The sequence below is a fragment of the Quercus lobata genome, chromosome 9 (assembly GCF_001633185.2).
Source record: "Quercus lobata isolate SW786 chromosome 9, ValleyOak3.0 Primary Assembly, whole genome shotgun sequence".
In the NCBI taxonomy this organism is placed as follows: domain Eukaryota; kingdom Viridiplantae; phylum Streptophyta; class Magnoliopsida; order Fagales; family Fagaceae; genus Quercus; species Quercus lobata.
Window position 1 is genome coordinate 5,160,718 of NC_044912.1, and position 18,370 is coordinate 5,179,087.

At 33.1% G+C, this 18,370-nt stretch overlaps 2 long non-coding RNA genes across 2 annotated transcripts; both read left to right on the top strand.

The window, feature by feature from the left end:
* The first annotated feature begins 7,806 nt into the window (after positions 1-7,806).
* On the top strand, positions 7,807-10,412 carry LOC115959047. Its single transcript, XR_004084743.1, has 2 exons — positions 7,807-7,900; positions 10,153-10,412. It is a non-coding gene; the product is annotated as an uncharacterized LOC115959047 (long non-coding RNA).
* Positions 10,413-12,733: 2,321 nt separating this feature from the next.
* On the top strand, positions 12,734-16,123 carry LOC115960528. The gene is made up of 3 exons (XR_004085193.1): positions 12,734-13,436; positions 13,535-14,215; positions 15,438-16,123. It is a non-coding gene; the product is annotated as an uncharacterized LOC115960528 (long non-coding RNA).
* The last annotated feature ends 2,247 nt before the right edge of the window (positions 16,124-18,370 follow it).

Sequence of the window (18,370 nt, forward strand, 5' to 3'; positions counted from 1 at the left end):
AGTACAAAGCAGCTACAGCTGGGGGAGGGGAGTCTTCTAACCAAAACATCCCATCAACAGTATTCTTAGCATGTCTAGCTAGTATATTAGCTACCTCATTACCCCCCCTCTTTACACTGTTAACAGAAAGCACTTGCAACCCACGCATAAGCCATTTAATATCATCATAAATATTACCCAGCCAGGAGTGGTTCTTAGACGAGGAAGAAATAGTCCGCATAACAGTTTCATTGTCCCCTTCAAGCATCACGTTTGAGAAGCCTGCATCCACTGTGAACTCCAGCGCCTTCCTGCAAGCAAGAACTTCTGCCTCTTCGCTACAGGTAACAGGTGGTCCTTTGACAGACATAGCTGCCATCACCTCCCCTTTATCGTTCCGGATAATTGCACCAAAACCTGAACAGTTCAACTCTGAAAAAATGGCGGCATCAAAGTTAACTTTATAGACAGAAACTGGAGGAGGTTGCCAACTATTTCTTGACACCGTGGGAATTGAAGTAGACAGCTGCACTTGAGAGTTATGAAACTCGTCCAAGACCTCAGTTGCTCTTTTGTTAAGCCAACCCGGTTCCTTAAAAGCCCCACCATGAACCACTGTATTTCTTTGATTCCATATAAACCAAGCCTGTACGAGAAATAGCTCAAACTCCGGCCGTGAGAGTCTATCCATAAGCTCTTCAAACAGCTGCAAGGTGTCACGTTGGGCATTAGGAATTTTTTGAATTCTAGCCAAGCACCCCGCCCACACGTTTTGGGCCGCACCACACTCCCATAGTGCATGCACTCCTGTTTCAGGACAGCTTCTACAGCAGTGACATAAGTTATCAGGGATAATTCTTCTTTTGGCTAGATTCACCCGGGTTGGGAGGATTTCCTGACAAGCTCGCCACCCAAACACCTTGATCTTATTAGGGACTCTAAGATGCCATAATTTCGACCAAACCCGCATACCACTTGGACCAGCCGAACACTCTGTCCAGCCATCCTCTCTCAACAACCGTCTTGCCACCTGATACCCAGATTTACAAGAATACACTCCATCCTTAGTGTGCAACCAGTATAAAGAGTCCGGAACCTGTCTATGGCTCAATGGAATCCTGCAAATTGCCTCAGCATCCTCTCTATGGAAGCTTGACATGATTAGTTCTTTGTTCCACCAATTAAGGTCCGAGTCTATAAGATCTTCTACCATCCAATCCTCTTCCTCCACAAGACTAGGATATAGCACCTTGTTAGCAGGTTGGTTGGGTATCCATTTATCCAATTTAACTCTAATTGATGAGCCATTACCCACCCTCCAACAACATCCTTGCTTCAAGATCGGCATAGCTGCCATTATACTTCTCCAAGTATAAGAGCAGTTTTGTGATTCCAAGGCATCAAGAAAATGGCACCGTGGGAAGTAACGGGCTTTAAGGCATTGGAACAATAATGAGTCTTGGTCCTGTAATAATCTCCAACCTTGCTTGGCAAGCATAGCAAGGTTAAAGCTCCGCAAGTCACGAAATCCCATACCACCCTCTTTCTTAGGCCTAGATAAGTAGCTCCAACTCTTCCAATGGATTTTCCTCTCACTTCCATTTTGGCCCCACCAGAATTTTGCACACAAGGCATTGAGTTCATCACATACTCTCAATGGCAATTGAAAGACCCCCATCGTGTATGTGGGTAAAGATTGGGCTACCGCCTTTATAAGTACTTCCTTTCCCGCCCTAGACAACATCACCCCCTTCCACCCTTGCAATTTTTTCCAAACTCTATCCTTAATATAGGAGAAAGTTTGGTATTTTCCACGACCAATCAATGTAGGCAAGCCTAAGTACGATTCAAATCTTACCACCTCCTTCACTCCCAGTGTAGATCCAATTGCTTGTTTTTGTTCCAACGGAGTGTTGCTACTAAAATACACAGAGGATTTTTCCAAATTAATAGACTGGCCTGAAGCACCTGCATAAACTTGGAGAATCTCCGTTATCACACTAACTTCAGAAAGAGTGGCCTGGCAAAAAAGCAATGAGTCATCTGCAAACATCAGGTTGGTAAGTTTAGGCGCCCTTCTACAAATAGAAACTCCATTAATTTGTCTCTCCTGTACAGCTTTCTCCAACAGAGCAGTAAAGCCCTCAGCACACAAGAGAAACAAATATGGTGATAGAGGATCACCTTGACGGAGCCCTCTAGAGGGTAGCAAGTTACCATACGGCTTCCCATTAATGAAAATAGAGTAGGATGGGGAAGTCACACATTCCATCACCCAACTGATCCACCTTTCTGGAAATCCCAATTTCACCATAATGCCTTTCAGGAATGGCCACTCCACCCTATCATAAGCCTTGCTGATGTCTAGCTTCAAGGCCAATGAACCCTTCTTCCCTTTTTTTCGAATGTGCATGGCATGGAGTGTTTCATATGCTAACAGAACATTGTCTATGATAAGCCTCCCTGGAACAAAAGCACTTTGGGTAGGGGAAATAACATGGGGGAGAATCTGCTTCAAACGGTTAGCCAAGACTTTAGAAATAATTTTATACATGACATTGCAAAGGCTGATAGGGCGAAAATCAGACATTTTCTCAGGTTGTTTCACTTTAGGAATTAACACAATATTAGTATGATTAAGTCCAGATGCCATACAGCCTGAGCTAAAGAAATCCAACACCGCACTAACAATATTATCACCCACAATATGCCAAAACTTTTGGTAGAAAAGGGCATTCATACCATCAGGTCCAGGTGCCTTTGTTGGTGCCATCTGGAACACTGCCGCCTTTATTTCATCTGCACTAAAGTCACTGGACAGAGTCTGTATCATACTGGGGGTCACTTTGTTAGACACCTTGCTTAGGCACTCCTCCATTTGCTTAGACACTTTGTTAGACAACTGTTTAAATTAAATAATTAAATAGAAAATAAACTATAGCAACTAAAGATCCCATTTCATTTTCACCTTCGTTTTGCTCACATCTGCATTTAATAATTTAGCTTTGCCTTAGCTGTAGAAACTTACGAAAGTCTAATCTATAGAAGACTAGTATCTAACAACTCTTTAATTTACTCCATTCAAAACGTTGCATATTCCTTTGAAATAAAATAAGAGAGAGGGGGGTTTGAACTTTGAAGTAGATATTAGTAATTGTTGGATGGGCTTACTTTTCGGACCTGTAGTAGCAGCAGCTTATAATTTGATGAATGGGTCTTTACGGTTCAGTTTTAGATTTCGTTTGTTGATTTGGATTTTTTTTTTTTACTTAATTATATTTTTTAGGCTTCAAAACGATGAAGACAAAACAAGCACTGTAATAAGACGGGTCTTCCAACAAAGTTCAAGAAAACTTCACAAAATATCTTCAGAAGAAGACTAGTAAACAACCACAAAAGTCATTTGCGTTTGAAATTTTGAATCCCTATTTACCGACAAAAAAAAAAAACCCACTCAATTTATTTATTTTGATGCACAACTTTTTAAAATTAAAACCATACAACTGTTTAAATTAGTAGCAGGAACCAAACTGTGGATCCCACCTTTAGCCCGCGTGAGAATCTGAGGGTGATTTGAGTATGGGTAAAATAGTTAGCTTGAACTATTTTTATATACATTAATTTCCTTGAAGTTTTGGGCTTCCACAATTGGTGCAAAGTTAGGAACAAGCTTAGTAACATTGTCGGAAAGTGCTGGTAAGAGTTCAGTTGATAGGCATTAGCATATTTTTTGGACCCGTCGTTTTCCCTATTTAGCTTCTAAGCAACATCTTAGGAAGGCAAATAGTGCTGCTGAACAAAACAAACAGACGGATCTTCCGACAAGGTTCAAAAGCACTTCACAAAAAATGCCCTCGGAACTCGGAAGAAGACAAGTAGATAACCACTAAAGTCATTCTTATCAGTTTTGGGTTCGAATAGCTATATATACAGACAAAAAAAAAAAAAAAAAAAAAAAAAAAAATACTCAATTTATTTATTTTATCTACAACTTTTTAATCATTTAAAAAAATAAAATAATACAACTTTTTAAATTAAATAAGTAAATAAAAAATAAACTATAGCAACTATGGGTCTGTTTGGTAATGTTGTTTGAACAACAATTTTCATTGTTTCAATAACACGATATATATTTTCACAATACTTTTTCACTCACACTTATTTTCACAACACTTAAACAACTGCCCTATATATCTCATTTTGTCACCTCTGCATTTAATAATTTAGCTTTGCCTTAGCAGTTGGAACCAACTATCAGTCCGTGTCTCCATTCTAATGAAGACTAGTGTTTAACAACTCTTTAATTTACTCCATTCTATAGTCTATACTAAAGTCTAAAGATACTTTTAAAAAGCAAGGGTCATTACTTATACTTTACACCTACACTCTTTAACTTAAGTTTAGTTAAATGAATTCTTAGCTGTGGACCATTAACGGAACTCTCTCTCTCTCTCTCTCTCTCTCTCTCTCAAAACGTTGCATATTCCTTTGAAACCTGCAATCACACAATAGAAGCTTCACGGACAATACTGCAATTCTCTATAATTTGTAAGTTTTCACTTGTTACATGCATCCTTCTCTTCTCACTTTATTTCCTCTCCTTTTAGTTTCACTCTTTTCTTTCCAAATCGTTTCCTTTTACTCCTTATTTATTTATTTTTAAGCCCTTTAGAAATCTATGCCAATAATTATTCACTAAATTACAGGTGAAATAAAATTATATGAGTTAATTAGATATATAGAATAATCTTCATTAAGAAACTCATAAAAATTAGATTTATATTAACATTTATAATTAAGAATTCCATATAATTATTACAATTAAGAATACGTAATTGTGAACTCATTTGCTAAATAAATAAATGTAAACAAAAAGATTTCGGGGTTACATGCTGGTCATTGGTATCCTTTTTTTCTGGCGTCCTTTTTTTATTTTTATTTTTTCCTTAATTATATTTTTTAGGCTTCAAAAAGATGAAAGCAAAACAAATGATCTAAGACAGATCTTTCAACCAGGTTTGAGAAAACTTCACAAAAAATATCCTTGAAGAAGATAAGTAGACAACCACTAAAGTCATGCTTAATTTTGATTTCGAATCCCTATTTACCGACAAAAAAAAAATTAATCGATTTAATTATTTTATGTAAAAAAAAAATATCAATTCTTTAAAAAAAAAAAAAAAAAACCAACCTATGGCAACTATCTCATTTCACCTTCATTTTGCTCACATTTGCATTTTGTTTAGCTTTGCCTTAGCGCTAGCAGACTAGCAACAGGAAACAATGTGTGGATCCCACCTTTTAGTCCGCGTGAGAATTTGAGGGAAACAAACAGGGAGTTTTATATGTTTAGAGTTCAAGAAATTTCCTCCATTCCATAACTAAGGCTCATTTGGATTGAGTGGGGAGGGAGGAGAAGTGGAGGAGAATAGAATAGAGTTGGCTAAAAATAGGCAAATTTTGAGTCATTTTTACTCTACTTTACTCCACTTCCCCTCCTTCTCCCTCAATCCAAACAAACTAAAGTCTAAACTATAGACACTTTTGAAAACCAAGGGCCACACTTTAGACCTACATTTTAATAAAGAGAGTCAATTAAATGATTTCTTGACTTGACTAAAAACAAAACGTTGCACTTTCCTTCATCTATATATATATATATATATATATATTAATAGCAAAAACTTAGAGAAAATCTAATTAGGTTTTAATTAGATTCTCAATTTTGTGACATGTGTTCATTTAATTTTTAATTTAGTGCCAAGTGAATTATTGAGTGTAAAAATTGAAGAGTCCAAATTTAATTAGATTTTAAATTGAATTTCAAATGAAATTCAATTTTACGCCACGTGTTCATCTAAATTTTTAATTTTTGTGGCAAGTGAATTCATATATATATATATATATATATAATTATAATATGAGAAATCATTACATATTTTAGAAATGTATGGTTTAAAAAAAGTGTAAACTAATATCATGTATAATTTGAACATCTTCTCAAAAAAATTTAATTTGAATTGTATAATTATGATTTTTTTTTAATTGTACCGTGCATATGCATAATTGTGATTGTTTTAAAAAAAATGTATAATTTAAACCATGTAATTGTGATTGTTTTTACTTGTACCTGTGCATATACACGAGTACAAGTAAAAACAATCACAATTATATAGTTTAAATTATACATTTTTTTTAGAAAATGTTCAAATTATACATAATATTAGTTTACATATTTTTTAAACCATACATTTCTAAAATATGTAATGGTTTCTCATTATATATATATATATATATGATTTAGAATTTAATTGGATTTAGACTCTTTGATTTTTGCATCCGATAATTCACTTGCCATAAAAATTTAAAAATTAGATGGATAAGTGGCACAAAATTGGACACCAATTGAAATCCAATTTTTAATCTAATTAGATTTGGACTTTTCAATTTTTACACTCAATAATTTACTTGGTATAAAAATTAAAAATTAGATGGGATACATGGCTCAAAATTGAGAATCCAATTGAAATTTAATTGGATTTTTTCTAAGCTGGCTTTTAATCTATATATATATATATATATATATATATTAATAGGCAAAATTCAGAGAAAATTCAATTAAAATTTGAAACTAGAACCCAATTTTGTGCAGTGTGTCTAAATTTATGTAGGGACTATACAATAATTATCTACTTAAGTTTGTGTCATGTGTCCACTTAAGTTTTTTTAATCTTTGTGCCAAGTGAGTTAATGAGTGCAAAATACTAAGAATCTAATATTAATGAACTATAAATTTCTTTAAAAAAAAAAAAAAAAAAAAAAACCAATCACATATACTCAATAAAAATCATCGCACAACAAAGATCATCATACGTTCTATCTTATTAAAAATTAGAAAAAATATGATTATAAGTAGTATTAAATTTATGTAAGAATTTTAATACATGACTAATTGTGTATGATTTTTAATATATACATACATATGCAGATGTTACATGCTATTTTTTTTTAATAATTTGACTAACTATTTATATTTTTATAATAAAAATTGTGTTTAATTTTAAATGCATTCAATTTGTGCATATGCATGAGTTACATGCTAGCATCTATAGAATTTAAACCATCAATTACACAATATGATAGCTTCGCCGACAATAAAATACTGCTAATCTGCTATTCTCCAAAATCTTTAAGTTCTCACCCTTTTTTTCAATGAGTATCTATAACTGTAAGTTCTCACTTGTTATATATGTTCATTCTTCTCTTTAATTTCCTCTCCTTAGTTTTACTCTTTAAATTCTACATAGTTTCCTTTTACCCCTTATTCGTTTATTTATTTTTACTCGAAATCTAATCAAATGACATTTTGACGAGTATCTATAATTCTATATTGTGATTCAAGGTTTACTTGTAAGCTTAGATTGGCTTTCATGGATTCAAAAACCCCATCTTTCTCTTCTTCTAGCCATAAGTGGAAATACGATGTCTTTCTAAGTTTTAGAGGTGAGGATACTTGCAAGAATTTTACAGACCATCTATATACTACCTTGAAACAGAAGGGTGTCAACACCTCCAGGGATGATAAAAATCTCGAGAGAGGAGAACCAATTTCCCATGAGTTTTTAAAAGCAATAGAAGAATCATTGTTTGCTATTATCATTCTCTCAAAAAACTATGCAACCTCAACATGGTGTTTGGATGAACTTGTGAATATCACGAAATGCAAAAAAGGGATGGGGCAAATAGTTTGGCCCATTTTTTACGACGTGGATCCATCTGAGGTGCGAAAACAAACAGGAAAATATGCACAAGCATTTGGTGAACATGAAAAACGTTTCAAAGATAATATAGATAAAGTTCACACGTGAAGAGCTGCTTTGATAGAAGTGGCCAATCTCTTTGGATTTCATTTACAAGATAGGTAATTTGTGCTAATGTCATTATTTCTCTTTACATATTTTATTAAATAATCGTCTTCATTGACATGCGAGATTTATTTTGTATCTAGTTATTAGGATGTCATTCTAATGCAGTTGACATGACAATAATAATCTCTGTTTTTGGTTAGGTACTAGTCCCTTTGAAATGTATAATTACTTGGTACAAATTATAAATTATTAAAAATTTACAATATAACACTATAAGGGTACTTTTAGACGTAAGATTTTGACATGTATAACCCTAAGTCTTTAGTTATAGCTCGTTATTGACTTCTTTTAGATGTGGGATTACCGTTTTTACTTGGGAAATTGTATCTTCTTACTTTTCTACTTTTCAATGTGGAATTCATTTGAATTTAAAATGATTTACAACAAATTTCCACTTTTGACTCAAAAAATAAACAAATTAAATTTTCATTCTTTACTATGATGGGAAATGATATGTCCATAACATTTTCATTACACTTTTACAACAAATCTTAACTGGTAGATTGTTAATGGTTATTATTGGTGGACAAAAAAGTAATTTAAGTTATGAGACTCAAATTAAAAACAATAATAATTTACCACATATAATTTGTTGTGAAAATGTTATGGACCAAACACTTCTCTACTATGATAGCTTCACCTTAATGAAGCTTAACACGAGTAAGATAACTAACTTTATACAACCAAGGCCACGCTGTGGAGGCTTGTCACGACCAATTTGATACTAGTTCGTTATCATTTGAGAATAGAAAATTTGCAATATTCATACAAACAATATATTAGAATATTGCCAAAGGCCTTGTAGCTGAATTGGCACTTTTCCATATACAAAGTGCTTGAGGGTCTAGGGCGGAAAGCATTTGAATTGCGCGATTAGCAACATGTTATAATTATCTCTCAAAATACATTAGAATATTTTCACAAGACAAACAATATATGTGTGAGTTCTTCACCGAGAAAATCTTTCCTCCACCTTATTATTCCCCTAATGGGACTCCTCCAAAAAATGGTTTACCCTTTACATCAGTCAGGTTTCTGCTCCCCTGTCCCAGCCAAAAAAAAAAAAAGTTCTAAAAAGAAGAGAATCCTCTTCCAACAATTTGTAGTGGATTTAAAAATTACTCCTTTATCTTTAGCCAAGCCCAAAAAATTGTTATAAATTTTTATTTTAGGATTCAACAAACATTTGAAAAAAAAAAAATTGCACTTGTATTTTCTCTTTCATAATATTTAAACGTTACACTTCTATAATCATAATGGGACATCCATTTCATTAATTAAAAAAAAAAAAAAAAAAAAGATGTACGTGACATGGATAAACTATCAATTAATTATAAAAATAAAAAATAAAAGTTATCCTATTTTTTTGTTCCTTTAAAAAAAATTGTAAAACCATGGAACCTTGTTTAGGAGTTTCATACACATAATTTCAATAATTGAAAATGAAAGTTAGGGACTTCAACTAGAGAAAAGAAAGATTAATTATTGTACCATTCTTAAAATAATCAAAAGCACATATAGAATTTCTTGAAAATTAATAGGTACTCTTAAGTAGTTAAATTATTATTTTTTAGATTTCTCTTTATAAGTTATTATGTCGATGAATATATATTGATTTGTGATATTATATTTTAATTAATACTATTCTTTAATAGAAATTACAATCTATGATTAAGTTATGTTTTAAGTGAATTTTTTTAAGTTTTTATTTATTTATTTATGATAATTAAGATATTAAGAATTTAATTTAATTTAATATTTATATTAATCGACATTTTTTGAATCAATACTGTGTCAAACTATGTTTTATTCTTACCCCCAAAACTATAATCCTAACTTCAACTCTACTTAATAGAATTGTGTATATATATGGCTCCAACAGTAACTCATTTCTTTATTCTCAGTGATTTGGATTTTAGAATTACCAATCTTGTGTTTGAGTTATTGCATGTACTTAGTTTTCTTCTTCTCAGTGTGAGATTTGAAATAATTTGAGGGTAATTTACATTGAAACTTAACACTAAATATATGCTTTCTTTTCGAAGGTGTAGGGTAATATGGGTGACTCAATTGTATTGCATGATTGTTGCTCTTCTTTGCAGGCATGTGTCAAAATTTATCCAAGATCTTGTGGCAAAGATATTGCACAAATTAAGTGTAACACTAAATATATGCTTTCTTTTCAGATGTGGAGGGCAATATGGGTGATTTAGTTGCATTGCTTGATTGTCTCTCTTCTTTGCAGGAATGAGATAGAATTTATCCAAGATATTGTGGAAGAGATATTTCCTAAATTAAGTTACAAATTCCCAAGATCAGATACCAGTGATTTAGTAGGAATAGATTCTCGAGTAAAGGAATTGATGTCACTTTTGGCTATACGATTAAACAATGTTCGCATCATAGGGGTTTGGGGGATGGGAGGAATTGGTAAGACAACTCTTGCTAGATTTGTCTATCATAAGATTTTTAATTATTTTGACGGTGGTAGTTTTATCACTAATATTAGAGAAGAATCTGAAAAACACGGTTTACTTTCATTACAACAAAAACTAATTTGTGAAATTTTGATGGAGAAAAGTATGAATATTCAAGATGTTGATAAAGGAATTCTTTTGATCAAGCATATCATGTGCCATAAAAGGGTTCTTCTTGTTCTTGATGATGTAAATCAATTGAACCAGTTAGAAAAATTAGCTAGGGAGCTTAATTGGTTTGGTCCAGGTAGTAGAGTTATTATCACAACTAGAGATGAGTCTTTGTTGAAAAGACATAACATATTTAAAATATATGAGGTTAAAGAATTGAATGTTGATGATGCTCTTCATCTTTTTTGGTTGAAAGCTTTTATGAGTGATTGTCCTGCCAATGGTTATCTAAAGTTGTCTAAACAATTTGTAAATTATGCCAAAGGCCTTCATTAGCTATTGAGGTTTTGGGTTCTTTTTTGTTCAATAGAAGTAAGAAGGAATGGGAAAGTGCATTAAATAGGCTCAATGAATTTCCTAATCAAGATGTTATCAAAATACTTCAAATAAGTTTTGATGGACTTCATAAAACAGAAAAGGAAATCTTTCTACATATTGCATGTTTCTTTAATATGAAAGAAAAATATTATGTGGAAAAAATACTAGATTATCTTGGCCTTGACCCTAGAATTGGTTTAAGGGTTCTCATTGAAAGGCTATGAAGCACGGGTGCGTTTCGGGACTCGGGTGCGGGTGCGGGTGCGGGTGCGGGACTCGGCAATTTTTGAAAAAGGTGGGTGCGGGTGCGGCAGGACTCGGCGATTAAAAAATTATTAAAAATATTTTTATAATATATGTTTAATATATTGCTAAGCATACTTTTACTTTTTCACATTATATAAACAAATATTTTACTAATAATTTATAAACAAATATTTTACTAATATTTATAAACAAATATTTTACTAATATTTAACCAAATATTTATAAACAAATATTTAACCAAATATTTATAAACAAATATTTAACCAAATATTTATAAACAAATATTTAACCAAATATTTATAAACAAATATTTAACCAAATATTTATAAACAAATATTTATAAACTAATATTTAACCAAATATTTATAAACAAATATTTAACCAAATATTTATAAACAAATATTTTACTAATATTTATAAAAAAATATTTTACTAATATTTATAAACAAATATTTTACTGATAGTTTATAAACGGTGCGTTTGCACCTTTTTTTTTTTTTTTTTTTTTTTTTGAATTTCGGCCTGACTCGGCCGTTTCGGCCGATACAGGCTGATACGGCCGATACGTACCGAGTCGGCCCGATATTGGCCGCGTCGGCGCCGATTTTGGCCGCGTCGGCCCGAGTCGGGATCTGCCACGTGGCGCGACGCGGCACGACGCGGGATGGACGCGCGGTCTGCGGCGTCCCTCCCGCGTCGCCGCGTCGGACGCGGGTGCGCCGGCCTGGGAGCCGCGTCCGTGCATCCTTGTTGAAAGGTCACTTTTAAAAGAATTTAAAAATAAATACAAGATGCATGAACTACTACAAACGATGGGTAAAAGCATAGTTCATAAAGATCATCCTCAAGAACTTGGGCAGTGGAGCAGATTATGGATATACAAGGACATTCACAATGTACTGGTGAAAAATTCGGTAAGAGATCATTTGTAGAACTTAAGCATATGCCTTATAATGTTATTCAACACATAGTTACAATTTGAATTACTCTAGTATCTTGCAATTCACCTATCCATTTTTCTTGATTATCAGGGAACAAGAGCAAATCAAGGCCTAGTCTTACAGCTTCCTAAAGTTGAAAAACTACATAAATACGAAATGAGATATTGGAACCTAGAAGCCTTTTCAAAGATGCCTAACCTTAAATTGCTTATAATTCATGGTGTTCAACTTCTGCATGGCCCCAAACATCTTTCTAATAAATTAAGAATTCTTGATTGGAGTATGTATCCTTCAAAGTCTTTGCCATCAAATTTTCAACCATATGAGCTTGTTGAACTTCAATTGTTGCATATAGTAAAATTGAACAGCTTTGGAAAGGGACAAAGGTAAGATTGTTATTTAAGTACTTTGATACAACTTTGTTTTTAATTTTCAATTAATTGTAAGGATTATTAAAGCTTACTCTTCTACTATATATTTTGGCTTTGAACAGTATTTGGACAAGTTAAAGTTCATCAAATTGAACAACTCCTTAAACCTCATTGCAACCCCTAACTTCACCGGAGTTCCCAATCTTGAGAAATTGGTTTTCAATGGTTGTATAAATTTACTTGAGGTACACCCATCTATTGTGGTTCTTAAAAGACTTAGATCTAGAAAACTGCAAAAGCCTTATAAGTCTTCCAAGCAAGTTTGAAATGGAGTCTCTTGAAATTCTCATTCTTTCTGGCTGTTCAAAAATCAAGTGAATTCCAGAATTTATGGGAAGTATGAAACACTTATCAAAACTTCACTTAAATGGCACTGCTATTATAGAACTTCCCTCTTCAATTGAACATTTAACTAATCTTGAAGAACTATCTTTTCGAGGATGTAAAGAGCCACCATCTAAACTATGGAATAAGCTTTTTCCCTTTAATTTAATGCAAAGAAGAAGCCAAAATCCGGTGACCTTGTTATTGCCTTCCCTATTGGGTATGTGTTCTTTAAAGAGATTGGACCTAAGTGACTGTAGTCTCTAAAAAATTCCTAATGATTTTGGAAACTTATCATCTATAGCTGTTTTAAATCTAAGTGAAAATCACTTTAGTTGCCTTCCTGAAAGTATCAGGCAACTATCTAAATTGTTGGCAATTTATTTACACAATTGCACAAGACTTTGTTCATTGCCACAATTGCCATCAACAACTTTTTGGGTTGTAGCAGATGGTTGTACCTCATTGGAAACATTTCCAAATGGATTAAAACCACACCATACACATCGTACACATCTTTTCTTCTTGAATTGCTTCAAATTGGCTGGTCGGAGTGGCATGTTCATTAACGTGCTAAGAATGCTATTAACAGTTCATCAGGTCTCTTTATATCTCTCTCTCTCTGTGTAAATATATATATATATATATGCGTGTGTGTGTGTGTGTCAATTCTAAACATCTTGGTTTTTATGTTTCAGGAAATTTGCAAGCAATCTATAATATTATATCCCTTTGGTTCCTTTAATATTGTGATTCCTGGAAGTGAAATTCTGAAATGGTTTAGTCATCAGAGTGTGGGGAATAGAGTTAATGAACAAGTTACTCATCCCAACAGAAATGTGAATATACAAGTGCCTTCTTGTTTGAGTAATATGTGGATTGGTATTGCTGTGTGTGCTGTTTTGTCATGCCCCAATTTTTATATTTCTAATATTTTGAGATGTTGCATTCTAATCAATAAACATAAAGGTTCAAACTTTTCTGTAGGCATTAACCCTAGATTGGTTAAGATTAAATCACATCACCTTTGGTTGTCCTATCTACCCTCTCAAATGTTTAATGAGAAAGTGAGAGCAATATTGAGTCAAATTGATGAGAATGGAATCATACAGATTGAGGTTGGATTTCGATGGGATTCCAACTACTTCCTGGAGGTTAATAAATGTGGGTTTCGTATGGTATACGATTCACCATGATTTTCACATTTCAACAGAAGGTATCAAAATGAAGCGAAGTTGTGATGAATATGAAGGGGCTAGAGCTAGTGGAGAAGGCAGCTCTAACAATGTCCCACACTCAAAGAGGACTGAAAGATAGAGAATGTATGGGCTCATGCTAACTTTGATTGTGAGAATTCTAATGAAGGTGGCCTAGGACGGGTAAGTCATCATTACATAGACTCTGTAGCATCTTATTAGGCATATATACCTTTTGTTTTTTTTAATTTTTTTTTAATGTTTTATGGAATTTTTTAAGCTTAGAAATTATGTTAAGCATATGTTACACAGACTCTGTAGATTCCTATTGGGCCAGTGGTATCCTTGTTTTTTTTTTTTGGAGAGAAAGTAGGCCATGATACAAAGGAATCTACAGAGTCAAAATGTTATTGCAATTACTAGTTTCTTAAACCTGTGAGTGTCAGAAGCTTGCCATTTTCATTTTACCATCTTGTACAAATTTTTCCTTAAAAGAATAAATCCCAATTTTTAGTTAAATATATATATATATATATTTGATAATAAGGTACAAGTTGCTCATGAAGATATTTGACTATAAATTATTTTTACTGAATTTTGGCTTATTCACTTGAGTTTCTCTGTTGAGTTCACTTATACATACATGCATACATACATAAATACATACATACATATATATATATGCTCAACTTGGGTGTGAATCAATTTGGAAAAAGACCTATTTTCTTCTGCTTTTGGTTTTGCTTTGAAATTTGTTGGGTTTCTTCTACTTTTAGTTTGTTTGGGCTTTTCTCCATGATTTTTCATCTTCTTATCCCTTCTTGTTTTGTTGGATTTCAATTATTGTTATTTTTTATTCTCTAATTGCTTAAGTACTTGGCTTAATTTGGGTTAGTTTTGGATCTTGGACTAATGGGGTTAGATAATTGCAAAGACATTGGCTATGTTGCTTTAAAAAAAAAAAAGTCATGATTTTAACTTTTTTTTTTTTTTGGGAGAAACCTGATTTTAACTTTGTTGGTGCTGCTATTTGAATCCGTACGAGTAATTGCTCTGCAGCATTTTATGTCTATTTACAATAAGAAATCATTAAACCGATAAATAAAATAAATAAATTAGAAGCTCTATTCAACTTTGATGGCATGCTAGAGGCTTTCACATTATTTGTTTTGTTTGTTAAAGTAGGTTCTAATTGCCACGAAATCTGATGCAATTAGATGGTAGTTGCAGCTTTTAGTGGACAGCTTTTTTTTTTCTTTTTCTTTTTTTCACTAGAGGCACTTTCTTTGTCATACATCCCCAAATTGCTTGTTTAACATCCAGAGTAATCTTAGTTTGGTTAAGATTGAAAGTGAATATAGGCTAATTTGGATTACTGAGAGAACAATAAAATATTCTTGTGCAGGTGCATGGAACTGTATAAGGATGAAATGCCCAAAGGTTAAATGGTGATGAACATCATCTGGTTTCCCAAAGTAATTCCAAAACATGTGGTTTCCCAAAGTAATTCCAAAACATGTGTTTATAGGCTGGGAAAGACTAATGGTTCTCAACAGAATGTCCACAAAAGATTGAATGTGTAGTGATATGCTAATCTTGATGCTCAGTGTGTTATTTGTAAAAGAAGAGTTAAAAAGTATGGACCACTTGTTTTGTGATTGTTCTTTCTCGATGAGAATATCATGAACCATAATGAGATTATGCTCTAGGATGTGAAATCCATTGTGTCTATACAGGCATCGTGGTCTACAGTGTATCATAATGGCTTCAGAGGAATGCCAATATTCATCAAGGAAGACTACTTTCTGAAGAGGCTATGGTCAAAATGATTGGGTGGGAAGTGCAGAAAAGAGTTGAATATAGCAATTACTGCAGTTCTGTAAATGGTCCTTGTCTCTGTAAACTAACAATGTTGGAGTTTTAACTTTGTAATGTTTTATTATTGTTAGAGATTTTACTTTGTAATGTGTATGGTGTAGGCTGTTTCTGTATTGGTGTTGTATTCTTTAGAGGTGTTTTGGACTAATTGTACGTCTGTTTCTGTTGAAATTTGCTCATTCATCCCCAAAAAAGGAAAGCATTCTTTTTCAAATTAAGGTTGAGTTTATTCACAAATTGTTTGATTAACTTATACTTTTCTAGTTTGTAAGTTTCCGTGATTTATTTCAAGGAATTCTTGCACAAAGAAACCAACACATGGCTGAACTGTTTGCCTACATGGGATGGAGTCTATGGTACAATAGGAATGCAAAAAGAGTTGGGTCCACTTCCTTGCCAGGGGATAAAATCTTCAATGATGCTGTGGAACGGCTGCAAGAGTTCCATTCGGTGCAAGATCAGTCAATACAAGATGACGTGGTTGTTCATTCAACCCAATGGCGGCCTCCACCACATCCAACCTACAAAATAAACTTTGATGGAGCTACTTTCATTGAATCGGACACGGCAGGTTTGGGTGTGGTAGCTCGTGACTCAGAAGGCATGGTTATCGCCTCCCTGTCGGAACGAATCAGTCTTCCACCAACGGTTGCTAACTTAGAAGCTCTGGCATGCAGAAGAGCGATCTTATTCGCCATCGAATTAGGTCTCCAAGATGTGGTGTTTGAAGGTGATTCGGAGGTTATCATCAAACACCTCAAAGCAGAACAGCCCTGTTTGACAGCTTATGGGCACATAATAGATGAAGCACGAAGCCTTTCAACCAGGTTGAGACAAGCATCATACTCTCATATTCGGCGCAAGGGAAACAAAGTAGCAGATCAACTTGCAAAACTAGCAAAAAGTTTGTATGAACCACGAGTGTGGATGGAGGACATTGATAATAATGCTCTGCAATATGTATTCCAGGACAGAGGCGTAATGCCTGTTTAATGAAAAGCACTGTTTCGTTTTCTCAAAAAAAAAAAAACTTATACTTTTCTTATATAGTAAACATGACAACCAAATATTTTTAGTCCTTTAGAAATCTATGCTAATAATTATTGACTAAGTTATGGTTGAAATTGTAGTATTTGAGTTAATTAGATAAAATGATATTCATTAATGAACTCATAAAAATTAGATTTATATTAAGCTTTTATAATAAAAAATTCTATATAATTATTACAATTAAAATAGACTATTTATAATAATAAATTTATACAATCCTATTTGAAGTCTATATAAGAATGTTATATATATATATATAGAGAGAGAGAGAGAGAGAGAGAGAGAGAGAGAGAGAGAGAGAGAGAGAGAGATACTTAAATTAAATCTCATACTTACTTTTATCTGTAAAAAAAAATAATTAAAAAAAATTCTTATTTACCAATTTGTTCGTGAATACATTATTACTAATCGCTAACCCGTGCGATGCACGGGAAAACTATTAGAAAATAATAAAGCATGCATATATTAAAAGACAATTTAAGTTCATGTGTGATTGCAAGGGGTACATACCTAAATAGTTCTTGAAGTAGAAATAAAAGCCTTATCTTTGAGATAAAGAACTGATGTAAACAAACTAAACTTACATAAAACAAATTTAAAAAAAAATAATAAAAAAAAAACATAAAACTGATGTCACGGGAAATTCAGCCAAAATCAAAAATATAATGATTCTTCAAAGACAATGGTATTCCCTCTCCAATGATAAAATAATAGAGACGAGGAGAGGAAGTTACCTAGAACATATTTTGTCTAAGCTGTAGACCACAAAACCTGCAAAAAGTAAAGACATCTCCATTTATCTAATCACCAGCTCCTATTTTGCAGCAGGGAGATTGCACAAATTCAATTTGCTAGAGAATAGAAAACTCAAGAAATATATAATAATAGTTATTGAAGTCATAATAACATACGCTTGAACTCCTCTAGATTGTTCTGCTTATGCCTGCCACCAAAGCAAACCACGATGGGGCGTCCCTTCTTATCCAGGCCTTGCATAAAGAGCTTGCAAACTGATTGTTCTGTTTATGTATTAATTAATATATAAACAGAACTGAACTTTATAAGCTAAAATCTATACCGTGCATTGTAGATCTTGAATGTTTTAGAGCTTTCTACGTCTGGAGAGAGAGAGTTTGTAGAAACCGTGGCTTTATATTTCTTAACTTGAGAGAGGGGTAAGGTTGCTAGGGTTTTGTAGATCTTGAATGCTTTAGGGCTTCTTACGTTTGGAGAGAGAGAGTGTTTGCAGAAACCATGGCTTTATATTTCTTAAATTGTGGTGCCAGCAAAGGCTTCGGTTTTATATATATATATATAGATAAGCTCATTCTAAATAAACAAACAAACAAAATAAACAAATAAATAAATTATGGATCAAGCTTGAACTATTCATAAACTGTTGAATTTATT